We start from the raw sequence: 27,386 nt of genomic DNA, 5'->3' as shown, positions 1-27,386 counted from the left end.
GAAGATAAATGCAATGTGTGTGACACTGATACTACATTAAGCAAGAGAATTGTGATCTGAGGAGACACACACACACACACACACACACACACACCGCTGAGCATTGAACAAGTCTCTGCTTTGAGAGAGATGCCTGTTTGGGGGCATATTTCTGCATGAAGCAAAATCAGTATGGGACAACCTGAAAAACATCTGTTGGGAACCTTTGGAATGGTAGATGGAAGAGGAAATGGGAGACAAGGGGGATGACTTGGAAAACAATACAAGGAAGCTTTATCTATACTCAAGTCATTATTTAACATTGATGTAGCCATCTGTGAGGCCCCAAGGTAAGCCCACTGGCCTGCTTAAAGGAGCCTAGAGTCAACATGGGGGTGGGTACAGTTGAAAACAAACTGGTAGCTTGAAATGTCCTGGAATCTTTGTTATCTTGGGTTCCACCTTGCTAGGCAACCCTTCTTCTCCTCTGCGGTTTTTTTTTGCCCATTTCCTGCTTTTCTTCTTCTTCAGCCGCCACCCATCTCCCTATGGGTTGAATAATAACTTAGTACAAGTTTAATATTTTTCAAAATGTTTTGCAATAAAAACTTATTGCTTTTGTTCTATGTGGATAGAGGGGTGGTGGCCTGGTACGACTGCCCCAATTTTAAAGACAGGAAAAATAGGGATAATGGATTGAGTGTTTTGCCAGGGGTGAAATGAATGAGACTAGCATCATTACTTTTTACCCCAGCAACTGAAATAAATACAAAAACTGGATTGTAGCAATAGTTTGCAAAAGCACTGGAAAACATCATTCTTTGTGATTCTCATGTAATGCATGTGGTAACAAAGAAGATGGCTATGCCAGTTTTTAATTCAATGGAGGTTTTGAACATATTTCTAATTCCTCTGCCATATCCCCAGTTTTCTCATGCATAAAATGGAATGAATGCAATAATTAGTATCTACCTTATAGGGCGGTTTGAGGATCAAATGACTTAAAACATGTCAAGCACTTGGAACAGTATGGGCTATCTAATAAGCACTTAATACATTTATTATTTTTATTATTATTGTTGGTTGTGTTGCAATAGCAAAAACAATTCATTTTAAAGTGACAACTTCAATATTCAAATCTTCCAAGATTTATACCAGACAATGCCTTGCTGCAAAGAAATCATACTGGTTTGCCTGAGAACCTTATTAGAATGAAAAAATGAGGGGTAGGGAATGAATTCATGAGTGGTTCACCACTCTTCCAGAACATTTTGGAACTTAGACCCTTCACCTGAGGTTATTTGTATCAGGGCTGGGTTGTGCCAATGGGAAGATGGAACCCAAAGGTTCCAAGTGCCATTCCCACTCTCACCTACCTGTACCCCATTGCAGCAAGAGACATTCTCCAGCTACTAAGGGACCAAGAGTGTAGTGTACTGCGACTGGGTTCTGCTATGACACAAATTTATCTGTTACTGCTGAGGCAGTCAGTTCAGCTCATCACACCTGTGTCACCTCTCAAATATAAGCCCCACATGTCATCTCTCACACTTTCAGCCAAGGATTTCTTTGCTCTGCTCATCACCCCTCTTGCTCTTCCTGTCCCTCCAAGTCTTGTACACTGTGTCCACTGGAACTCCAGTGCCCCTTCCCTAGCAAATAGCCCTGTGTACCATCACTTCTCTAACATCTAGTGTTAACTGAAATCTGGCTCTCCCGTGAAGCTCTATTTCCTAAAACTCCTTTAGGTAGATGGTGTTGATTCTATTGGGTTTCATGGAAATTATCATCATCATCATCATCATCATCATCATCATCATCCAACTGTCCTTCCTCCAAACTGTTGTTTCTCTGCCTTTATATAAAAACCTTCTGGGAAACTTCCACCTTCTAGAAGATGGAATAAATGTACTTTCCCCTATTCCTTTCACTAAGTACAACTAAAATCTGTAGATATTCTAAATGAAACAAACATAAGAAGACTCTGAAAGGTGGGAGAGGAAAGGAGACTGGCTAGGGACCTCAAGACCTGAGGAACAAAAGGGTGGTGAATTCTCTGGGTTTTCCTTTTGTTTCATATATCATAGACTATGAGCTGAAGAAGCTCACAATCTGGGATACAAACATGAGCAGACAAAAAAAGGCCCAAACAAAAGCCTGCTGTTTCCAGCGAAAGTACCAGGAAAAGGAGAGCCTAGCAATGCAGAACACCTAGCTTTAGAAAATAACCAGCTTCCTTCAGCCAAACACCAACAACTGTAGCCTAGACTATCCTCTCACCAGAGTGGGTGTCAGAGGAGGCTGAGTAGGGAGCCATGTCTTTCATCCCTGCTGTGTGGTAACAAACACACTTCCCTTACAGTGCCACTGGATACCACGTGGTAAGCCTGGACCTCACCTCCAATTAGCAGTAATGAGGCACCCCTCCCTTTCTCCTCCCCAGTGGGTGATGCCAGGGAAGGCCTAGTGAAAAGTCAGGACTTTCACCACTACCCAGTGGTAATGATACAACCACCCAGGTGTCAGTGAAGGCTATATGGGGAGTTTGCACTTCTCTAGGATGACAACAGAGGCTGAGAGGGGAACCTGGGCTTCTACACTCACATGTCAGGAATAAAATGGCACTCCTACTTCCCCTGTAAGAGTGGTGTCAGAGGAACCCACCTAAAGCGAAAGGTTTAAATCACAGCCAAAGTAACATAGTATACATGTCCAGGTCTCAATTAAAAAAAAAAATCACTCATTATACAAAGAACCAGGAAAATCTCAGTTTAAATGAAAAAGATAATCAATAGATGACAACACTGAGATGACAGAGATGTTAGAATTATAGGACAAAGACTTAAAAGCAGCCATCAGAAAAATGCTTCAATGAGCAACTACAAACATGACTGAAACAAATGAAAAAGTAGAAAGTTTCAGCAAAGAAAGAGAAGATATAAGGAAGAACCAAATGAAAATTGCGGAACTTAAAATACAATAACTAAAATAAGAAACTCAATAGATGTGTTCAATAGTAGAATGGAGGAAATGAAGGAGAGAACTAGTGAACTTGAAGAAAGAAGAATAAAAATTACCCAATCTGAATAAGAGAGAAAAAACAGGCTAAAAACACGAACTGTTTAGTTTCTCAAGGAACTGAGAAACTATAACAAAAGATCTAACATCTGGGTCGCTGGAATCCCAGAAGGAAAGGAGAAAGAGGATGGGACTGAAAAGGGGCTCAAAGAAAGAATGAATTAAAACTCATTGAATTTGGCAAAATACATAAACCTAACACATTCCAGAAATTGAACAAACCCTAGAACAGGACAAACTCAATGAAATCTATACCAAGTAATAGTCAAACTTCTGAAAACTAAAGCCAAATATTAATCTTGAAAGCAGTAAGAGGAAAACAACAAATTACCTATAGGGGAAAAACAATTTAAATAATAGCAGATTTCTCAACATAAACCATGGAGCCCAGAATAAAGTGGCACAACACTTTTCAAGTATTGAAAGAAAAAAGTGTAAATTCAGAGCTCCATATCCAGTGAAAATATCCTTCAGGAATGAAGAGGAAATTAAAGCATTCTCAGATGAAGAAAAACTAAGAGAATTTATCACTAAAAGACCTTATTTAGAATATCATGAAGGAAGAAAGAACAACAGAAAGAGTAAAAATATAGATAAACATGCTGTGTTTCTGAAGGTACACAGAGAGAAGGTTTAGGACAATTATAAATGAAGAAGCGTAAAGGAAGTAAAGTTTCTGTACTTCACTTTAACTGGTAAAATATCTAGCAGATTGCAATAAGTAAGTTATATATATGTGTGTGTTTATGTATATATATATATATATATATAAAATGTAATACATAGAACAGCTAATAAAATAATTATATAGTGATAAACTCAAAATGCTATAGATAACTCAAAATTTAATTCTAAAAAATGTTTAAGTGACCCACAGGAAGGCAGGAAGAACAGAGATGATAAACATAGAGAACAAATAGAAAAAAAATTATAAAATGGAAGACAAGCCTTAAGATACTAATAATTACATTAAATGTAAGTGTAAACATCAATTCAAAGACAGAAGTTGGCATAGTCAATAAAAAACATGACACAACTATATAGTATCTACAAGGGACTAACTTTAAATAGAACAATATATGTAGGTTGAAGGTAAAAGGATGGAAAAGAATATCATGTAGTCAAAAGAAAGCAGAAGTGGTTGTATTAATATTAATATTAGATAAAATAGAGCAAAGGAAATAACCCGAGACAGAGGGGCACATGGCATAACAATAAAAGAGTCAACCCACCAAGCACACATGTAAACCCATGGCTGATTCATGTCAATGTATGGCAAAAACTATTACAATATTGTAAAGTAATTAGCCCCCAACTAAAATAAATAAATTTATTAAAAAAAAAAAAAAGAAATCTTAAATATATATGCATTAAATGACAGACCTGAAAAATCTGTGAAGCAATAAAATGATACAGCTGAAAGGAGAAACAGACAAATCTACAATCATATTTGGAAACTACAATACCCTCTCTTAACAACTAGAACATCTAGATAAAAAATCAAGAAGGATATAGAAGAGCTCAATCAACCAACAGGATCTAATATTTATATAACACCCTGCCCAACAACAGAAGAATATATATTCTTTCCAAGTTCCCAAGATCATATACCAAGATACCATACATATCCTGGTTATAAAACAAACCTCAGCTTATTTAAAATAATTTAAATAATACAGAGTATGTTCTCCAACCATCATGGATTTAAACTAGCAATCAATAACTGAAAGATAACAGGAAAATTTCTAAACAGCTGGAAATTAAACATACTTGTAAATAATCCATGTGTTAAAAAGGAAGTCTCAAGGAAAATTTTAAAAATATGTTGAACTGAACAAAAATGAAAATACACACATCAAAATGTGTGAGACCTAGCTAGAGCTGAGAGGGAAATTTATTGCACAAAATGTTTACATCAGAAAAGTGGAAAAACTTCAAATAAATAATATGCATATTCACCTCAAGAACTTAGAAAAAAGAAGAGCAAAATAAGCCCAAAGCAAGCAGAAGGAAGGAAATAATAAGAACAAAAATCAATGAAATTGACAACAGAAAAACAAAAGAGAAAATCAATAAAACAAAAGATGGGTTTTTAAAACATCAATAAAATTGACAAACATCTAGGAAGTCTGAAAGGTATAAAAGAGCAAAGCACAAATTACCAATATCAGGAATTAAACAGGGGTTATCATAACAGACTCTGTAGACGTAAAAGGATAAGGAAATACTATAAAAACTATATGCATATAATTTGACAACTTAAGTGAAATGGACCAAGTCATCAAAAAGTGTGAACAGTACAACTCACCCAACAATAATTTGAATAGCCCTATAACTATTAAAGAAATCCAATCTATACTTTTAAAACTACACCAAAAGATATCTCCAGGTCCAGATGGTTTTATTGGCAAATCTACCAAATGTTTAAAGAATACTTAACACCAATTCTATATAATCTCTTCCAGAAAACAGATGAGGAAGGAACACTTCTAATTAATTTTATTAAACTAGTATTACTATGATACCAAACAAGACAAAGACAGTATCAAAAAAGTATATCTCTCATATATATAGATACAAAAGCCTTTAACAATATTTTGCAAACAAATTCACTAATACACACACACAATAAACACTGTGCCCACATGGGTCTTATTCTAAGGGTGCAAGGTTGGTTTAAATAAAAAAATCAATCATAATAACAGGCTAAAGAATTAAAATCATATGATCATATCAATTGATGCAGAAAAAGGATCTGACAAAATTTAACACCCTTTTACAATAAATGAAAAATCTCAGAACTAGGAATAGAGGGGAATTTCCTCAACTTGATAAAGAACACCTACTAAAAAACTATAGATAACATTACATTAATGATGAAAGACTGACTGCTTTCCTTCTAAGATCAAGGAAAAGGTAAGAATGTCTTCTCTTACCATTATTATTCAAGATAGTACTGGAGGTTCTAGCCAGCATAATAAGAAAATAAAAAGCAATGAGGTATAGGGTTTGGAAAGAAAGAAATGAACTGTCCCCATCTACAGTCATCTATGTAGAAAATGAAATTTACAAAATACTCCTAGAATGAATGAGTTCAGTAAGGTGGCAGTATATAAAGTGAACACACGAAAGTCAGTCACATTTCTATATACTAGCAGTGAATATATGAACACTGAAATTAGAAATACAATACCATTTATAACCCCTAAAATAAATTAAAAACTTATGTGCAAATCTAACAAAACATGTGTGGGACTTCCATGCTGAAAACTACAAAACATTGATGAAAAAAATCAAATAAGATACACATAAATGGAACAACATACCTTGCCCATGGCATGAAAGATTCAAAATAGAAAAAATGTCTGTGCTCACTAAATTGATATGCAGGTTTAATGCAATTCCTATCAAAATCCCAGCAAGATTTTTTGTAGTTATAGATAAGATTGTTCTATAATATATACGGAAAGGTAAAGGAACTAGAATAGTTAAAACTATTTGGGAAAATAAGAATAAAGTAGTAGAAATAGTTCTACATACCATTAATGCTTACTAAATAGCTACCGTCATCAGAGCAATGTGGTTGACAGATAGACACATAGATCAATGGAACAGAATAGAGAACCCAGAAACAGAGCCACATAAATATGTCCAAATGATTTTTGACAAAGGTGCAAAAACAGTTCAAAAGAAAGACAGCCTTTTTAACAAAGGGTGCTGGATCACAAGCTTAAATGCAAAATGTAAAACTATAAAACATATTAGAAAAAAACATAGCAGAAGATTTTTGCTAGAGCTAGGTAAGAAATGCTTAGACTTGACACCAAAGCAAGACCCATAAAAAGAAAAACTGATAAACTGAACTTTACCAAAATTAAGAACTTTTGCTCTATGAGAACCTTGAAAGAGGATACAGGGGCAAGCTATAGACTGGGAGAAAATATTTGCAGACCACATATCCAACAAAGCACTTTTGTCTAGAATACATAAAGAACTCTCAAAACTCAAAAGTAAAATACAAAGAATCCAATTAGAAAATGGGCAAAAGACATGAATAGACATTTCACGGAAGAGGATATACAGATGGCAAATAAACACAGGAAAAGGTGTTCAACATTGTGAACAATTAAAGAAAATGCAAATAAAACCCACAATGAGCTCTCATTACACTTATCAGAATGACTAATCCAAAAAACAGTGACAACACCAAATGCTGGCAAGGATGCACAGAAACTTGATGACTCATAAACTATTGGTGGGAATGTAAAATGGCACAGCTACACTGGAAAATAGTTTGGCAATTATTTTTTTAAAATGAAACATGCAACTATCACATGATTCAGCAATTGTACTGTTCGGCATTTATCCCAGAAAAATGAAAACTTGTGTTCACAAAAAACTATACATGAATATCCATAGCTGCTATATTCATAACAACCCCAAACTGACAACAAGATGCTCTATCACAGATGAATGGTTAAACTAGCTATGGTACTATTCAGCAACAAAAAGGAACAAACTATTGAGAAAAACAAAAAAACAAACAAAAATATTGATGAATCTCCAGGGAATTATGCTGAGTGAAAGAAGCCAATCTCTAAAGATTACAAGCTGTATGATAATATTTATATAACATTTTTGAACTGACAGTGTTTTAGGAATAGAAAAGAGAGTAATGGTTGTCAGTGGTTAGGGATGGGGTGGAGGGGTGAAACAAAGGTGAATGTTGTTATTAAAGGGCAGTAGAGGTGTCCTTGTGGTGATGGAAATGTTCTCTTGACCATACCAGTGTCCATATCCTTGTTGTGATATTGTACTATAGTTTTGCAAGATGCTACCCTTTGGGGAAACACTGGATCTCTCTGTGTTATTTCTTAACTGCGTGGGAATCTATAATTATCTTAAATAAAAGGTTTAATTTAATTAAAACATATAAAATAAACCTCTTGTTTTGAATCACTATCTTCTGACTGTATCACTCACTATCTCTGTTTATCACTGCCATCTACCAGGTGGGAGTCAATGATGACTTGGAGTAGGAAGGAAGTGGTGAAAACAGTGAGAAGTGGGTGGTTTCTGGGTGTATTTTGAAGGCAGAACCAAAAGGATTTGTGGATGGACCAAATACGTGAAACAAATGGAGGAATTCAAACAAGACACCAAATTTTTTCCGAGCCATCTAAATGATGAATTCATTACTTACTGAGATGAGGAAGACTGAAAAAGGAGCATGTTTGGAAAAAGTTGAGAGTTTGGTATTGGATATGTTGAGTTTGAGATTCCTAGTATTGATAGGATTCCAAATGGAGATATACAGCTGGCAATTAGATACATGTGTCTGGAGTGAAAAAGAGAGGTTAGGTCCAGAGAGTGAAAGTGAGGAGTCGTCAGCACATGGATCACATCTAGTCTTGAGTTTAGATAAGATTGTCTAGGTAATATGTACAGGAGAGAGGCAGCCCAGGACTCCAAAGTTTAGAGGCCAGAGAAATGAGAAGAAAGCAGCAAAGACACATGTTAAGAAGAAGCAATGGCCAATGAGATAGAGGAGAGCCATGAGAAAGTGGGGTTTGGGAAACCAGGGCTTAACTCTCCGACTATCCCTTCTTGACCTTTTTTCACGGATGCATTGGCCTCTAGTCTCATCTTCAGCCCTTTTAGCCATTAGGTATATTAAGATTCTCCCCAAATTATCATCTTCAGCATTGAGCTCTCCCTTGAAGTTCCAACTCATGAAATCCATTGATTGTTGGATACTCTGTTGAGACCTGTTCCAGATGTTCCAGTTACGTACTAATGCCTAACAAATCACCCCGTAGACTTAGTGGCTTGAAACAATAGCAATAATTTATTCTCTCTCATAGTTTCTATGGGTCAGGAACCTGAGATTGGTTGGTTGGGCGGATTTTAGCCCAGGATCTCTCAGATGGATGCAGATGGCTGGAGTTGAAGTCATCTGAAAGTTCACTCATTCACATAGCCTGGCACCTGGGCTGGGAAGACTCAAGCCATTGGTCCAAGTACCCCTCATCAATCTTGGAGTTATACAATACACAATGCCATTGCGGGGTATGGCATTTTCAAGCATAAAGAAGGTGGTATCCATCACCCTCCAACTGAGTTGGCACAGTCAAAGTACATGCCAGAACTCACTGATTTGGAACCAGAACGAGATGTTCATTTTCCAGATATGGGTCAGAATCTTATCTGATAGGATCACAGTCTATCCTTCTGGAATGACACTGTATCACAGATAAAATGGATTATCTCAATCCCTAAAATAAGCATCCCTGCATCCTCTATATGACATATAATAAGCAAATTTTACCACGTTGACAATGCCTACTAGCCTCTCTGTGAGCTTTGGAGAAGATTGCCATTGTATGAGCATACATGTATCAGGGTTATCAGATGTTCCACTTTACCAAGACAAACATCTCAGTTTTTAAACCTGTTGGTTCATCCTAATATTTAATAGTGTTCCCTTTACTCATTCTCTAAAAAACAGAGCAACCATTATGACCCTGCAATCTGGAGAAAAACATGATCCAAAAGGATACATGCTCCCCACTGTTCATTGCAGCACTGTTTACAATAGCAAAGACATGGAAGCAACCTAAATATCCATCAATAGAGGAATGGATAAAGAAGATATGGCACATATATACAATGGAATATTACTCAGCCATTAAAAAGAATGAAACAATGCCATTTGCATCAATATGGATTGACCTAGAGGGTGTCCTACTGAGTGAAGTAAGTCAGACAGAGAAGGAGAAATATCGTATGACATCCCTTACATGTGGAATCTAAAAAGAAATGATACAAATGAGCACACAAAATAGAAACAGACTCACAGACTTAAGAGAACGAACTTATGGTTGTGGGGGAAGGGGAAAGGATAAGGGAAGGGATAGTTAGGGAGTTTGGGATGGATACATACACACTGCTACATTTAAAATGGATAACCAACAAGGACCTACTATAGCACATGGAACTCTGCTCAATGTTATGTGGCAGCCTGAATGGGAGGAGAGTTTGGGAGAGAATGGATACATATATATGTATGGCTGAGTCCCTTTGCTAGTCACCTGAAACTATCACAACATTGTTTGCTAATTGGCTATACCCCAATAGAAAATAAAGTTAAAAAATGTCCTGGTTGGTTGATAAATAAATATGTATTTATGTATGTATATGATTTATTTCTTCCTGCAATCAGATTGTTTCAGAATCAGGCTGGAAGTACACATTATTCCTCCAGAAAGCAATAGACTGATGTGTCAGCAAAGGGTTCTGAAAGAGAAAAGAACCAGCCTTTCCTTGAGTATGGGGCAGGGAACACAAGAGCACAATGTTTTCAACATCAGAAGGGAAGTCAGATGGACACTAAATGTAAAGCCATCACTCCCATGATAGTAGTAAGTAAAGCATGCAGGAACTGTCAAGCCATCTCTACTTACTTGATGCACCTGATTAACCAATGCTCCACACAGTGGAAACAATACTGATGCCTAGGATCTGAAACTGCTCAGGGCTACAGAGCCACTCTCTAAGATGCCAGAATACTTTCATTCCCACTGGTTGGGCTGTGTATTTAGCAAAGAATGAGCTACATTTGTCTCCAAACCTGTTTATGCTTGTAGCTGTCATTAGAATTCTGTAATCTAATTAGATATGACCTAAATTGATGGAAAAAAGACCAAAAAAGCTTGAGCGCTATTAGATAGACTTGATTAAGGCAAGTTCTGGTGAGTAAAAAAGAATGCTATTTTTGGATATAGTAGATACAGGTGTAAAATATTAGGTGAATATTTAAAAACCCTCACAAGAGTTTATACTCAGATTTCCTCAAAAAATATGAGGAAATTATAAGTTGTGGCTACTCAGCATCTTTTGAAAATCCTTCCTAGGTTTGGAAAACATCACTTCTCAAGGTACAACTCAGAATTCATTCTCCCAGCCTCCCATGCAGCTAGGGAGTAGGTACAAGTCTCTGGCAATCAGAATTTAAGATGAAAGGGAGTGGGCTCCATGCAGAACTGGCCTAGGAGATAGGCACTGGAGATGAACCCTTCTTTGTGGGAGGCAGCAGTGGCAGAGCTTTGGGTATTCACTGAGAGGGACAGGTCTTTAAGGCCGAAAATTTGAGACAGGTATCAGTAGCTCCATTTTAGGCTCATTTAAGTTGAGAAGTCCAATAGGCTGGTGGACATATCAGTACAAATGTGGAGTTTAGGAAGAGAGTACTGAGCTAGAGATACAAGTTTGGGAGGCATCTGTATATAGATGGTGTTTTAAGCTGTCGGCTTGGATAAAAACTAGGGAGTAACGGGAATGAGAAAAGACGTGAAGACCAAGTCTGGGGGTGTTCAAAAGCTTAGAGGTCATGAAGGCATGGAAGTCTCATAGGAAAGGAGAGTGAGAAGGAGAATCCAGTAAGGAAAAGGCGAACCAAAAGAGGGTGCTGTCTCAGTGACCAAGGAAGAATTTAAGGAAGAGCTGGTGATCAACTGTGTCACAACTATTGGTGGGTTAAGCAGGATGAGGGCTAAGAGCTGACTGTGGGATTTGGCAACATGCAGGTCATTAGCATCCTTAATAAGAACCATTTCAGTGGTTTGTCTTTGGTTTATCTTTGGCTACCTGCAGTTCAGACTGTGTTCCCATTCAGGGACTGGTAGGGGCACTGGAATGGCTTTATCAGCTCTCATATCAATCAGGTGAACTGTTTTTGAAGCTCCTCCCCCAGACTGGACAAGGTTGTCAAGGTTGGTTCCAGCAGCCTGTCAGTTGGGTGGAATGGAAATCTTTCCTGGCCAGTTGACCCTCTCAGACCCTTTAGACACAGTGCTCCTGATGGGCCCACAAATCATCCCAGACGCTGAGAAGGACCCAGTCAGTCCCCTTCCATAGACCATATCTCACACACCGTATCCTGTTTCTTCAAATCACAAACATGTCTCTCTCTTCCTTACACCTGATGGCCTTGCTTCTTAAGTCGCATTTGTTTATTTTTGCTTACACTTCCATTCATCTAGGAGACAGATCCAAAAAATACTGCTGAGATTTATGTCACAGAGTGTCCTGTTCATTTTTCTCTAGAATTTTTATAGTATCCAGTTTTACATTTAGGTCTTTAATCCATCTTGAGTTTATTTTTGTATATGGTGTTAGAGAATGTTCTAATTTCATTCTAAGAACTGTTCTTAGCTAAGGTTGACCCATCACGTGTGCACTGGTTACCATCCCCACTTGCAGAATCAGCTACACAATTTGGGAGGCCCAGTGCAGAATAAAAATGCAGGGTCCCAGCAGGATCCTCCATGACCCACCTCCCAGAATATTGGAAATAAAAGCAAAAATAAACAAATGGGACCTAATTAAAATTAAAAGCTTTTGCACAACAAAGGAAACTATAAGCAAGGTGAAAAGACAGCCTTCAGAATGGGAGAAAATAATAGCAAACGAAGCAACAGACAAACAATTAATCTCAAAAATATACAAGCAACTTCTGCAGCTGAATTCCAGAAAAATAAACGACCCAATCAAAAAATGGGCCAAAGAACTAAACAGACATTTCTCCAAAGAAGAAATACAGATGGCTAACAAACACATGAAAAGATGCTCAACATCACTCATTATTAGAGAAATGCAAATCAAAACCACAATGAGGTATCATTTCACACCAGTCAGAATGGCTGCTATCCAAAAGTCTACAAGCAATAAATGCTGGAGAGGGTGTGGAGAAAAGGGAACCCTCTTACACTGTTGGTGGGAATGCAAACTAGTACAGCCACTATGGAGAACAGTGTGGAGATTCCTTAAAAAACTGGGAATAGAACTGCCATATGACCCAGCAATCCCACTGCTGGGCATACACACCGAGGAAACCAGAATTGAAAGAGACGTGTGTACCCCAATGTTCATCGCAGCACTGTTTACAATAGCCAGGACGTGGAAGCAACCTAGATGTCCATCAGCAGACGAATGGATAAGGAAGCTGTGGTACATATACACAATGGAATATTACTCAGCCATTAAAAAAAATACATTTGAATCGGTTCTATTGAGATGGATGAAACTGGAGCCCATTATACAGAGTGAAGTAAGCCAGAAAGAAAAACACCAATACAGTATACTAATGCATATATATGGAATTTGAAAAATGGTAACGATAACCCTATATGCGAGACAGAATAAGAGACACAGATGTATAGAACAGTCTTATGGACTCTGAGGGAGAAGGTGAGGGTGGGATGATCTGCGAGAATAGCATTGAAACATGTATATTGTCATATGTGAAACAGAACACCATTCCATGTTCGATGCATGAGACAAATGTTCAGGGCCGGGGCAATGGGATGACCCAGAGGGATGGGATGGGGAGGGATGTGGGTGGGGGTCCAGGAAGGGGAACACATGTAAACCCATGGCTGATTCATGTCAATGTATGGCAAAAACTATTACAATATTGTAAAGTAATTAGCCCCCAACTAAAATAAATAAATTTATTAAAAAAAAAAAAAAGAAAGTCTCAAAGTCCTCAAGAAAAAAAAAAATGCAGGGTCCCTTATTCAAAAATTATTAAAAATGTGAAGACACCAATAGCATAACATTAAGCAAAGCGTGGTGCCCTTCAGAGGTCAGAGTCCTGTGTGACCACACAGGTCACACGTCCATGAAATGGGCCTCCATCCCTGGCCCAAGAAAGGATACACATTCTTTGGGTCACCCTCCCCCACAAAGAGAAACCTGGTAGTGGTGAGTGGGTTTCTCCCTGAGGTAAGTCGGGGAGGTAGTTTGGAGAACAGGCATTGTCTTCCAGAGAACAAAGACCCTCCCCCCCACCCATCCACCCAGGAAGCCAAGGTGAAGTGGCCAGCAGGGAGCCACCACCATTTGGGGTCTTGGGACACTGCCCGGTAGCCACAGTAGGAAATGAGGGTTCCTTTGCCCCCAGCCTTACATGTCTCAGGACAACCCAAGAAGCAGCTATGGAGCCACCAAAGGACTCCAAGTTTGAGTCATGTGGTGCTGCTCTGGGTGAAGAGCAGTAAGTAGCTCCTGATTACTGAGACACATTCTCTGGGGGAGAACTAATAGGAACAGAGTGCAAGAACACTTGTCCAGAGGAGTGCAGGTAGAGAGGCCAAGCAGATGGCAGAGTGCTTCTTCGCCTGGGCTCCAGAGCCTGGATATCAAAATGGAAGGAGTGCTCCTTGCAGGCACAGGGTGCTGGAGGGGTCAGCAGCCACTCTGCACCCCTGGAGGGGGGCAGGCAGCCTGAGTCTGTGCACGCATGCTCTCTCTCTGTCTCTCAGCCTGCCCTCTGAGGCCTTGCTGTCTGTCCCAGGACTTCTCCAGGGAGGCTGTCTGCTGTCACTGCCACAGCCAAGGCTTAGAGGCCATCAGAGATGTCTACTCTGGCATTTTATGCCAGGAGGAACCCAGGGGAAGTCATCTTTTGAGTCTGAAGTGGTTCCCTGTTGTCAGGCTCTATGTGAGGGCCTGGATGGAACAGCTTCTGATTCTATGTTGACACTCTTAGCAGCGAGGGATAGATGCGTGGTGGACCCTGGACACTGATCAGCACCCTGGGTGCCCACCGAAGGCGGTCCCTCTGATGTGCCATCAGCCTTCCTCCATTCCGAGTGTCTCTCCAGACTGTCTCCCTCCTCCAGGGGGCTCCCCTTGACCTCATCAGACTCAGGACAGCCGGAGTGGCTGAGGTGGGTCTGCATCTGTGCTTATATAGCTTGCTCGGGGTTCTGAAGTCAATGCTACAGGTGCACACAGGCAGACCTCTTGCTTGCAGAGGACTGGGTGTGCCTCTCTGAAAGGCTGACCGTCAGGCAGTCCTGGCCACAGTGAGGGGGCAGTACTTGCAGGCTTGCCCGTCTTCCCTGGGTGACCCAGGCCTCCTGACAGGGCAGGCAGAGGGTTCATGCTCAGCACTGGGGCCGCTGGTTGCCCTAGTCAGACACAACTAGTGTCCACCCCGCTGGGCCACAGTAAGGGAGCTAAGGACAAAGGTCAAGCAGATCGCATCCAGGCCGCTCGTCGCTAGGGATGCCTGGGCTGGAGACACTGAGTGGTACAGGAGAAGGGGCCAGGCGCTGCTCCAGCGATGAGGTGATCGGGCCCAGGGTTAGGTAGAAGGAGGCTCACCCACCTGGGGCCCAGGGCGCTGGGAGACAGGCTGTCTGGTCTGTGTGGGCAGAGAAGGGCGATGGGGTTCTGACACCTCCATCCCGCAGCCTTCAGGCTGGCCCAGGATACTGGGCAAACCACAGCTGCTCCCGCATGGTCTCCTGGTCGCCCCTCTTCTCTTTTCACACGGTAAACTCTTTCCACAGGTCAGACACTTACATCACCCTGTTGAAGTCTTACAACAATGTCCCAAGAAAAGTGCTACACTCTCTAAAGAAGAAGAGAGGGAGCTGAGGCTCAAGAGTTTAAGTGACTTGACAGGCAACTTCTAAATGGTGCAGTCAAGATTCAGACTAAGGTTGGTCTGAACCTGCCTCTTATTTATTTATCTACTTATTTTTAAATATTTCTTTATTTATTTATTTGGCTGTGCCTAGTCTTGGTTGCAGCATTCAGGATCTTTCTAGTCGTGGCACATGGTATCTAGTTCCCCGACCAGGGATCGAACCCGGACCCCCTGCATTGGGAGTGCAGGGTCTTAGCCACTGGACCACCGGGGAAGTCCCCCTGCCTTTTATTTAACATGCCCAAAGTGAATTCCTGCTCCATGTCCCCAACACAGACTCCATGGCAGGCTTGTCACTGGTGAGTCTGCAGCACCTGGCCTGGCGCCTGGTGGAGAATTGACTCTCAACACCTGGATTGACTGCAGGGGGGAAAGACATGCAGCTTGCCAAAGATCCTTGAGGTCCACACATGTGCAGACTGGGAGCAAGCCTTCTGCACTCCCTGGGGCTCCATTTCCAGATCTGTAAAATGGGCAGGCACCTGGCGGCTTCCCAGGGCCCTTCCCACTCTTCAGTTCTGTCTCTGCCCTGGGATGTGCACACAGGAAAGAAAACTGGCCCCAGGATCAGGCTCAGGGCCCTCCATGGAGGTGGCCTTCTGAAGTCCTCCAGCTCTGGGCAGGACAGAAATAGCTCCCTCTGAGCTGGGGTGGGGATAGCTGGGGGAAAGCCGGAGAAAGGGACAGACAAGAAAGATCCAGCGAGCTCTTCAGAGCAACTGGAAAGGAAAGTGGATAGGAGGGGAGAAAGTGGGACAGGCCCATGGCTAAAGCTCTGACACAGGAATCCCCGTGTCCTACCTCTTTGGGACCCACTTCCCAGGAGCTGCATAAACAAACCTCACCCTGCTTCCCGGCATGGCTCCCCGGAAGCAGTGATGTGTTGGAGCTGGCTTGTGCTTGTTCATGCCAACTCATATCTGCCCAGACTGCTCACGGGTTGGTATACCCACTCACACTGGCTCACGGGAGCTGAGTGTTCAATTTATAGGAATTGAAAAAGCCATTGTTTAAAATTAAATTGAATAAACACACAAGCCCATAAATTATATTAAAAACAAAGGTACTAGAAAAAAGCACTCAACACTCATCATTCCCTACTCATTTGATCATATTTTGTATGATCTCTGCTGCTGAGGGTTTTTCAATGTCTAGTGTCTGTACGATGGAAACAGTATTTATTCAATACTGTGCTGCCTGCTGTGTGTTTCTCTCCAGCTCCTTATCACCTTGGTAGCTTGAAATCAGCTATGGTGGGAGGATTTACACCATGGAAACTGGCAAATGCTATAAATCAGGTTTTTAATTTTTACCAAGAGCTGGTTGTTCAATATTTGCCAGCATTCCACCAGAGAGAAGGGAGGGCAGATAAGGCTATCTTTCCCATCCTCTCTTCCAACTACAAATATCGAACATTTTTGCACACCAAGCCACCTGCAAAAGCCTCTATGCTTCTTCAAAAATCTGAGCACTTACACATGCTTTAAAGGAAAGACTTACAAACAGAACTCTTTAGGGATTAGTAGATTAGGAATGAGCAGGACTTGGTAGGGCTACTAAAATTGATAAGAGTTGATATTAAAGATAAAGGCTCAAGTCACGATACTGCTCACTTCTGCTGCCTGAAGAATTCCAAGGTGCTTCCCAGGAAAAGGACGGACTTGAGTTCCTGTCCCTCCTTAAGGGCTGAGCTCAGGCAAGGATGCTCTTCCTTAGCTCTAAGAACAGGGTCTTTAGGGCAGAACTACAGGAGAATGGCCGCTTACCTGGTGGCTCAGACAGTAAAGCGTCTGTCTGCAATGCAGGAGACCCGGGTTCAATTCCTAGGTTGGAAAGATCCTACCCTGTAGAAGGAAATGGCAGCCCACTCCAGTACTCTTGCTTGGAAAATCCCATGGATGGATGGAGGAGCCTGGTAGGCTACAGTCCATGGGGTCGCAAAGAGTCGGACACGACTGAGCGACTTCACTTTCACTTTACAGGAGAACGAGATGAGGTCATGGATGCAAGAAACATCTAGAGCGGTGCCTGGCATAGAGTAGGTGTTCAGTACATAATTTGTGGGGGCACGGTGCAAAATGAAAACATGGGCCATCTTGTTTGAAAAGTGGGAGCAAAAGTACTCAAGCAGAAATCCTTTTCCTTTCTTCCTCAGTCTCTCTCTCGACCTAACGTGGCACTTTTACCTGCTATTTAGTGTCATTCTAGGCAAAGAAAAAAGTTAAAGGTTTAAATTATTGGCATGCATTTTCCTGTTCACACTTGGGTCCGATGGCTGCTGGTTTACCCCTCCCACCAGCTTCCATGTGGACCCACTGCATAGAGATGGGGGTGAGCTCTGAGGAAGACCAGCCTGGCTTCCCATGGGTTTATCTCCCCCATCTGAGGCAGCTTGATGACCCTCAAGGGTGTTTAAACCTCTGCACCAGGGCACACTAGATACCGAGACTGACAGTGGGCAACAGGCGTGTCCCCACCAAGAGGCAGCCTGTTACGCTGCCTGGACGTGGCAATGCCAACCCCAGGGCAAGACAGCTGCCACCACAGTCTGCCCTGAAGCTCCACCACTCTGCCCCTGGGCCCCACTGGGAGTGAAGGAGGACAGCAGAAACCAGGCCCCCCCTCCATCTCCCAGGCAGAGAGGGCTGGGAGCTCATGGGAACTGGTGGGGAAGCTAGGTGAGACCTGGGGCACCAAAGGACTAAGGAGCAGGTGTCTAAGAGACTGTCCCAAGGGAGTGGAGGAGCAGGACTCTGAGTGAGCCAAGGGTGCAACCCCTGGCACGTGTTCCTCTAGACTCTATTCACAAAGGTAAAATTACCAAGAATTTCAAGACTGACAAGAGAGCCCTAAATCAAGCACAGGGCCTTTCTGAGCATGGGGCCTGGGCGCCTGCATGGGTTGCAGGCCAGTCCTATGTATGTGCCTCCTCAAGGCCTCACCCCAACCTTTCTCTCATTGATTTCCCCTTCTGTACAGGAGAATGGGTGCCAGCTTACAAACCCTCTGTAAATGCTTCAAAATTTCAAAACCACACACCTCCCTCATCCCTACGCCCAGTGCCACTTACTGTCCTAATGACTGATTTACTCTGCTTTTCACCCGAATCCCTAGAATGGGTTGTTTATACTTGCCATCTGCACTTGCCTCTTTTTTTTTTTGGCTGCTCCCATTCCCTCTCCCTCCCTGATGGAGCTGCCTGCTGAGCACGCCTGCAGGGCTGCCTCTAGAGCTGTTGCCATCTCTTTCTAAGGCTGAGACTGGCAGCTGAATCAATCTCTCTGGAACCTGTCCCCCCAAGGCCTCTCTTCTTGGAGAACCCCTCGGCCACAGCAAAGACTCAAACGAAGAATCAAGCTGCCTTCCCTTAGAGTGGTTGATTTATTTTCCTCTCGCCTTTATTTCCCATCAAAGAGAATACCCGTGCAGACGCAGCATGAGAGTGTCGAAACTCTGAATTCAGAACATTCTCAAGTTACCACTGCTGCAAGATGTTTATCTAGAGACAATAGTTTGAGTTCCACATTTTTCTATCACTATTTTCTACTTTAAACATACTCTCAAATTCAAATTAGGGCCAAGATAGTGTTAGTGCTAGTTATGAAACACCTGGCTTTTGGGACAGTTAAATAGATATCCTCTAATTGTGGCACCAGCTAAAGTCTCTAAAAACTAGAAATGTGTCTTTTCTTTAAGAGTTTTCTTTCTGAGATCACAGCATCATCGTGTTCTTGAGAAAGGAGCTGGTTGGCACATTTGCTGCATATATCAGCAGCTGGTCTCACTTTCAGGAAGTCCAGGGGGAAGGCGCATTTGATTTGAAATTCTTCTGAGCATCAGCCATATGTAGTGCATCACAGCTCTATTCACACTAGACTTTCATGTGGGGAAAAAAATTAAAACTATCCTATTTATTTTTCTGTATTTGACCTAATCATCCTCATGTTCCTTGCTGCTTAGTAGCAGAGCAGGCTCAACTTTTTATTGATCATGTCTGCATCACCCCCAGTTTTAAAACTTCCTTTCTAGCTTAAAAAAAGTCCTTTTCTGGGCTAATCTCCCTCACATATATAAAGAGCTCTTAAAGATCAAGAAGAAACAGACAAAAAGCAAATTTTTTAAAAATGGACAAGTATAGAGAGTCCAGACAAAAATATGAACAAATGATTCTTAAAAGTTAGAAAATATGCTCAATGTCACACATAATAACTTAAAACTACACGTTTCACATCCATGCACTGGGCAAAAATCCCAAAGCTTGACAAAACACTCTGCTGGCAATGCTGTACAGAAACAGGAACTCTTTTACATGGCAAGTGAAAGTGAAAAACGGTATAACCAGTTTGGAGGGGAATTTGGCAATATGTGACAAAATTACATTCACTCTCTTTACTACTGGAAATAGAGTCACTAGCATCTTTAAATCAAATCAGATTAAAGAGTCAGTTCCAGAAACCCCAGAATCAAGTCAGAAAACTCGTCCTTTAAATTTTGTCCCTCTAATACCACTTTTGGTACCAAAATCTGTATTAGCCAGGGTTATCCAGAGAAACAGAAGCAATAGGAAAGATAAATAGATCAGTAAGAGATTGACTGTAGAAATTGGCTCACATGCTAGGGAGGCCAGGAAGCCTTACAACCTGTCATGAGTGAGCTGGAGACATAGGAAAGCCGGTGGTGGAATTCAGTCCAAGTCTGAAGGTCTGAGAACCAGGGAGGCTCCATGGTGTAAGTCCTGGTCAGTCCAAAAGCCTGAGAACAGAAGCACCAATGTCTGAGGGCAGGAGAAGACAGAGCTCCCACCTTTAGCAGAGAGAGCAAATCTGCCCTTTTCCCTTTTTGTTCTACTCAGGCCCTTAAGGTATTGGATGATGCCCAGCCACAATGGTGAGATGGATCTTCTTTCCTCAGCCTACTGATTCAAAGGCTAATTTCTTCCAGAAACATCCTGATGTACACACCCAGAAATAATGTTTTACCAGCTATCTGGGTATCCCTTAGCTCAGTCATGTTGACACAAAATTAACCACCACAAAGACTTATGACAGGGGTAGATTATAACACACATTATGCTACTTACTTTCAAATGGTTCAGCAAGAAGAGGAGGGGAGAGGAAGTTGGGATGGGGGAGAATAATGTTAGAATAATAGAATAATGAAGAAATGTTAGGGAGCTCTTGGTGAAGAGTTTATAGGTGGTAATTGTGTTATTCTTTCAGCTTTTCTTAATGTTTAACAATTTTAGAAATAAAACTTGGGGGGAAGATCTGAGAAAATTCCCTCCACTTAGCATCCTCAAGGGATGGGGGTGCGGGCAGGGAGTCAGAGACCTGCCATGCCCTCATGACACTCTTCAGGTCCTTACAGGCCTCAAGAGCAATGACATCCCTGTCCTTCTGCCCCTGTTCACTCTGCTGTCTCTGCTGCTGGAAAAACTGGGACTCAGCCAGCCAGGGCCCCACATCCTCTCTCCCGGCTCTTACATGGGCTATGTATACCCTGAAGCCTAGCTAGGGCCTCAGAGGGCCCCTGGTCTGGGGCTCACCTTGCAGCCCTCAGCCCTGGAGTCACTGTGCCCTGGTGGTGGGCTCACCAACCAGCATCATCTACAAGACCCTTCTGGATGACTTCCCTGCTATCCCAGAGTCCAGCCAGCCGGGCAAAGTCCATGCGTCACTTCTACCCACATTTCATGAGCCAGTACTAGGTCATGTGGCCCCCAAGCTAACTGCAAGGGAGGCTGGGAAATGGAAGATTCCTGAATGCCAAACAAGATGGTCTGCTGAGTACTTAAGAGTGTGGCTGTGGCAAAATTACCTAGAGAGGCTGAGCAAGACCAGAACCCACTGAGGGCTTAGACCAACCCTGTTGGATCTGAGAAGGGCTGATACAGCTTAGCCTGACAGATGCGGGAAAGGGATAGGGAGGAAAGCAGAGGGCTCCCAACAATTCAGAGCATGGTGGGAATGCCCCAGGCACACTGCCCGTGGTTCCCAGGCAAGTCAGCTGGTTGAAAGCCAGAGAGTTGGGTGGACCCAAGTCTCTCAATGCTGTCAAAATACAACTTGATTTATTAAAGTGGGACTTAGATAGACTATTTCAGGGACTCACCTAATATCTAGATTGGGCCTTCTCAACCTCGGCAGTACTGACATTTGCAGCCTGCTCATTCTCTGTTGTAGGGGGCCTGTCCTGTGCACCGTTGGGTGTTCCATGCCATCCCTGGCCTCGACCCACTAGATGCCAGTAGTACCGTCTTCCCTGTTGTCAACATCAAAAAATGTCTCAAGACATTGCCAGGTGTCCCCTGGGGGGCAATATCACCATAGTTTTAGAACCAGCGTTCTCAAATTTCAGTAAATGTCAGAATCACACATCTGCAGAGTCTTTCCAAGAGGCTTCCTGGGCTTCACTTGTAGGGGAGTGGGGCTGCTTTGGAAATGCTGGAAAGGGTCTGCCCCCTAAGTGAGATACAGAGCAAGAGGTCTTGCCCTCACATTAAATTCTAACTTGAATTTAATCTCATTTGATTTTAAAACTGGATAAAATGGGATTTACAATGAATATCTCAGGGCTATCTACCATCCGGAGGTTCTCAATGGAGCCAGTACTTCTCGCCCACAATAAGCCCAGAGATGTTTGAAGATGTTTGAGGATGGTTCTTATTGTCAAAGATGGAGCCTGTTGCTGTCATTTAGTGGGCAGAGGATCAAGGATGCCAAACGTTCTGCAGCACACAAGACAGTGTGGAACACCAAACTTTTGTCCCACCCAAGACGCCATTTGAACTGCTGTTCAGAAACCACAAGAAGCCCAAGCAATTTTTGAGCTGTTTACACGATCTCATGAAAATCCTTTTTGTGCAGGATAGTTGTAAATCTAGAGATTACTGGGTTCGCTTAGGATATAAGCTTCCAGAAGGCTTAAATTGCTAGTAGACTTCTGAAAACCATGCTGTGAACAGATGCTGATGCAAAAACTGGAGTCAGTTTTTCATGCCCAAGGACAGACCAGATTTTTGGGGAGTGAGACTGAAGCTTTATATAATTTGGTGATGGAAGATGGTTTAAAAAGCATACAAAATAGCAAATGCAAAATTAGGTACAAACATAAATATATACTTGGAAAGAGAACAAAACTTGCAAAAAATTATAAATTTTAAAAGGTGATAAATATACCAAACAAAAATCAATAAAAATAAGAGCATTTTGTATTAATTAACTTCTTGAAATATATCTATAATATTTTTTCCTCCCATTTTGTGCTGGATCCTCTTTGATCACATATTCATGTGACAACTTTATAATATCATTTTCAATAGAAATAATAGAAATAATTCAGTATTACTTCCATCATGGCCAATTGAAATATGCCTTTTTGTTACTGATATCTGGGTTGCATATAACATGCAAATCATACACGCTTATTCCTTATACTATTGCTACAAGCTTGTGCGAATATGCACAGGAATTCTATTTCTATTTCTTACAATTAATAAAAGAAAAAAGACACATCATGTGCTTACAATTGCAAATGTTGCATCTATTAAGTCTATTCATTTCCTAATGAATTACAATCCACTGGGTAACTTAAAACAACAGAAATTTGGCCAGAAGTCCAAAATCAGGTGTCAGCAGGACTGTGCTCCCTCTCAAGTTGGTAGGGGAGAATCCTTCCTTGCCTCTTCCAGCTCCCCATGGCTCCTGGTGTTTCTTGGCCTGTGGCAGTATCACTCCAAACTCTGCTTTTGTCTTCACATGGCCTTCTTCTCTGTGTGTCTCTGAGTCTCTCTCCTCTTCTTTTAAGGACACCAGCCATTGGCGTTAGGGCCCACTTTAATCCAGTATGACCTCATCTTAACTTAATTACACTGCAAGGACTCTATTTCCAAATAAGGTCACATTTTGAGTTTCCTGGTAGACACGAGTTCAGGGGGACACTATTCAACCCAGCACATCCAGTATATCACTGTCAGAAGAACTCCTATTTTGTTTAGGCATCAATGAGAATGGAATCCTCCACTCGAGTCTGTTGATGGGAAGACTCTTCTACAGCATCAAGCTATCAAAGTTTCCAAACCTTCTTTCTTGTCCACTACTCACATATCTCTGGTACTAGGTGCTATAGGTCCAAGTGATATGTCAATACAGCCAGGAGTTATATGCATCTTGAGTCTTCATGTCACAACACTGCATGTGTTGGCACAGTGGGTAGCAGAAGGATTCCAGAGTCACTCTTAAAACAGAATGACTAGCAATAAACTAAACACCCAAGTCACTGTGAACCCACATAAATACCTCCTGCTAAGAGTATACTTAGTGGGAGAAAAGGAGTACGTCAAGGCTGTATATCGCCACCCTGGTTATTTAACTTGTATGCAGAGTACATCCTGTGAAATGCCGGGCTGGGTGAAGCACAAGCTGGAATCAAGATTGCCGAGAGAAATATCAATAACCTCAAATATGCAGATGAAACCACCCTTATGGCAGAAAGCAAAGAAGAACTAAAGAGCCTCTAGATGAAAGTGAAAGAGGAGAGTGAAAAAGTTGGCTTAAAACTCAACATTCAGAAAACTAAGATCATGGCATCTGGTCCCATCACCTCATGGCAAATAGATGGGGAAACAATGGAAACAGTGGGAGACTATTTTTGGGGGCTCCAAAATCACTGCAGATGGTGATTGCAGCAATGAAATTAAAAGATGCTTGCTCCTTGGAAGAAAAGTCATGACCAAACTAGACAGCATATTAAAAAGCAAAGACATTACTTTACCAACAAAGGTCCATCTAGTCAAGGCTATGGTTTCCCCAGTGGTCATGTATGGATGTGAGAGTTGGACTATAAAGAAAGCTGAGCACCAAATAATTGATGCTTTTGAACTGTGGTGTTGGAGAAGACTATTGAGAGCCCCTTGGACTGCAAGGAGATCCAACCAGTCCATCCTAAAGGAAATCAATCCTGAATATTCATTGGAAGGACTGATGCTGAAGCTGAAGCTCCAATACTTTGGCTACCTAATGGGAAGAACTGACTCATTGGAAAAGACCCCGATGCTAGGAAAGATTGAGGGCAGGAGGAGAAGGGGACAACAGAGGATGCATTGTTTGGTTGGCATCACTGACTCAATGGACAGGAGTTTGAGCAAGCTCTGAGAGTTGATGATGGACAGGGAAGCCTGGCGTGCTGCAGTCCATGGGGTCGCAAAGAGTCGGACATGACTGAGCAACTGAACAGAACTGAACTGAAGAGTACACTAAGTGTAATCCCAACTCAAATTACCTTCAGCCTGATTTCAAAAATGTAGATGGTCACTTCAAGACAACCAGACTTGAAGGGAAGTATGAGAGAGGGGAAGTAAGAACTTGAGTTGTTGCTGTTCAGTCACTAAGTCGTGTCTGACTCTGTGACCCCATGGACTGCAGCCAGGCTCTCTATACTACACTGTCTCCTGGAGTTTGCTTAGAATCAAGTCCATTGAGTCAGTGATGCTATGTAACCATCTCATCCTCTGCTGCCCCCTTCTCGTCTTGCCCTCAATCTTTCCCAGCATTGGAGTCTTTTCCAATGAGTTGGTTCTTTGCATCAGGCCAAAGTATTGGAGCTTCAGTTTCAGCATCAGTCCTTCCAATAAATATTCAGAACTGATCTCCTTTAGGATGGACTGGTTTGATCTCCTTGCTGCCCAAGGGACTCTCAAGAGTCTTTTCCAGGACCACAATTCGAAAGCATCAATTTTTCGGCATTCAGCCTTCTTTATGGCCCGACTCTCACATGCATACATGACTACTGTAAAAACCATAGCTTTGACTATATGGACTTTTGGCGCCAAAGTGATGTCTCTGCTTTTTAATACGCTGTCCAGGTTTGTCATAGCTTTTCTTCCAAGCAGCAAGCATCTTTTAAGTTCGTGGCTGCAGTCACCTTCCACAGTGATTTTGGAGCCCAAGAAAAAATAAAATCTGTCACTGTTTCCACTCTTTCCCCTTCTATTTGCCACAAAGTGATGGGATCAGATGTCATGATCTTAGTATTTTTAATGTTGACTTTCAAGCCAGCTTTTTCACTCTTCTCTTTTACTCTCATCAAGAGGCTCTTTAGTTCCTCTTTGCTTTTTACCATTAGAATGGTATCATCTGCAAATCTGAAGTCGTTGATATTTCTCCCAGCAATCTTGATTCCAGCTTGTGCTTCATCCAGCCCGGCATTTCACATGATGTACTCTGCATGAAGTGAAGTGAAGTGAAAGTCACTCAGTCATGTCCAACTCTTTGTGACCACATGAACTATACAATCCATGTAATTCTCCAGGACAGAATACTGGAGTGGGTAGTCGTTCCCTTCTCCAGGGGATCTTTCCAACCCAGGGATCAAACCCAAGTCTCCCACATTGCAGGTGGATCCTTTACCAGCTGAGCCACAAGGGAAGCCCAAGAATACTGGACTGGGTAGCCTATCCCTTCTCCAGTGGATCTTCCCGACCCAGGAATCGAACTCAGGAGTCTCCTGCATTGCAGGTGGATTCTTTACCAACTGAGCTATCAGGGAAGACTCCATACTCTGCAAATAAGTTAAATAAGCAGGGTGACAATATACAGCCTTGTTGTACTCCTTTCCCAATTTTGAACCAGTCAGTAGTTCCATGTCCAGTTCTAACAACCAGACACATCCACAACTGAGCATCATTTTCACCTTGGCCCAGCCTCTTCATTCTTACTGGAGCTATTATTAATTGCCCTCTGCTCTTCCCCTAGTAGCATATTGGATACCTTCTGACTGGGGGGTGATGGTGGCTCATCTGCAGGTGTCATATCCTTTTTGCCTTTTTATACTGTTCATGGAGTTCTCTAGGCAAGAATACTGAGGTGGTTTGCCATTTCCTCCTCCAGTGGGCCATGTTTTGTCAGAACTCTTCACTATGTCCCATCCATCTTGGGTGATCCTGTGTGGCATGGCTCATAGATTCATTAAATTATGCAAGCCCTTTCACCATGGCAAGGCTGTGATCCATGAAGGGGAAGAACTTGAGACTGAGGACTTAACCAACTGTGGTCAGAACATCTTATTTTTGCAAATCTTGCAAAAAATACATGCCATCTGAACACATTGCTAGGGTGTGCAGGTGAGGGGCCTTGAAACTTAAATTTTGTTAGTTCATTACCAGTTAGTTTTATTGGTAGGGCTGTCATATTATTAAACAAGGAAAGGTCATACACTGTGTATCTGGATTTCAGCAAAGGAGTTAGCCAAGATCTACATCATTTCTTTATAAACAAATTATGGCTAACTGGATGGAAGTGAACAATCACATCTCAAGAGGGTTGCTGGTGGATGAATGTGCACTTGGAAGAATACCCTGGGATATTCTACCTCATCTACTCTATTCCAGCCATCCTGGCCCTCTTTGCTTTACTTCCCATCTTCTGTGCCAGATACACTCCCTTAGGGCCTTTGCATTTGCTGTCCCTTCTGGCTAAAATATTCTTCTCTCCTCCTCCCAGATCTGCATGCTGACTTCCTCAGTTCTTTGAGGGAAATGTTACTATGGCAGACATTAGCTGCTCACCAAAATTCATGCTCCCCTTCCATAGTGTAGAAAGTGGTATAGTTTCTGTTGCATCTAAGTAAGAATATGCACTTATGTGACCAACTCATCCTCGTATGCCTGGAATTTGAGTACTGAAAGCCCCATATTGCAGGAATACTTTCAATAATGATCAAACTGCTACAGCTGGTCACCCTACATGTGGTTAAGTTTTGGCCAAGTGAATGCCACTGAAAATGATTACACCATTTCCAGGCCTGACCCACAGACCACAGAAACCTCTTCAAC

General features: G+C 42.0%; 1 protein-coding gene and 1 non-coding gene across 3 annotated transcripts in view; both read right to left on the bottom strand.

Moving 5' to 3' along the window:
• RAI2 (retinoic acid induced 2) overlaps nucleotides 1-27,386 on the bottom strand; it is a 482,439-nt gene that overhangs the window by 138,806 nt on the left and 316,247 nt on the right. The gene's annotated exons all lie outside the window — the stretch shown is intronic.
• Nucleotides 15,698-15,770, bottom strand: TRNAG-CCC (transfer RNA glycine (anticodon CCC)). Its single transcript has one exon. It is a non-coding gene; the product is annotated as a tRNA-Gly (tRNA).

Source organism: Giraffa tippelskirchi, chromosome X, assembly GCF_054371585.1.
Source record: "Giraffa tippelskirchi isolate mGirTip1 chromosome X, T2T-mGirTip1v1.2.pri, whole genome shotgun sequence".
NCBI classification, from domain to species: Eukaryota; Metazoa; Chordata; class Mammalia; order Artiodactyla; family Giraffidae; genus Giraffa; species Giraffa tippelskirchi.
The sequence above is the reverse complement of the archived record's forward strand: the minus strand, read 5'-3'. Positions and strand labels throughout refer to the sequence as shown.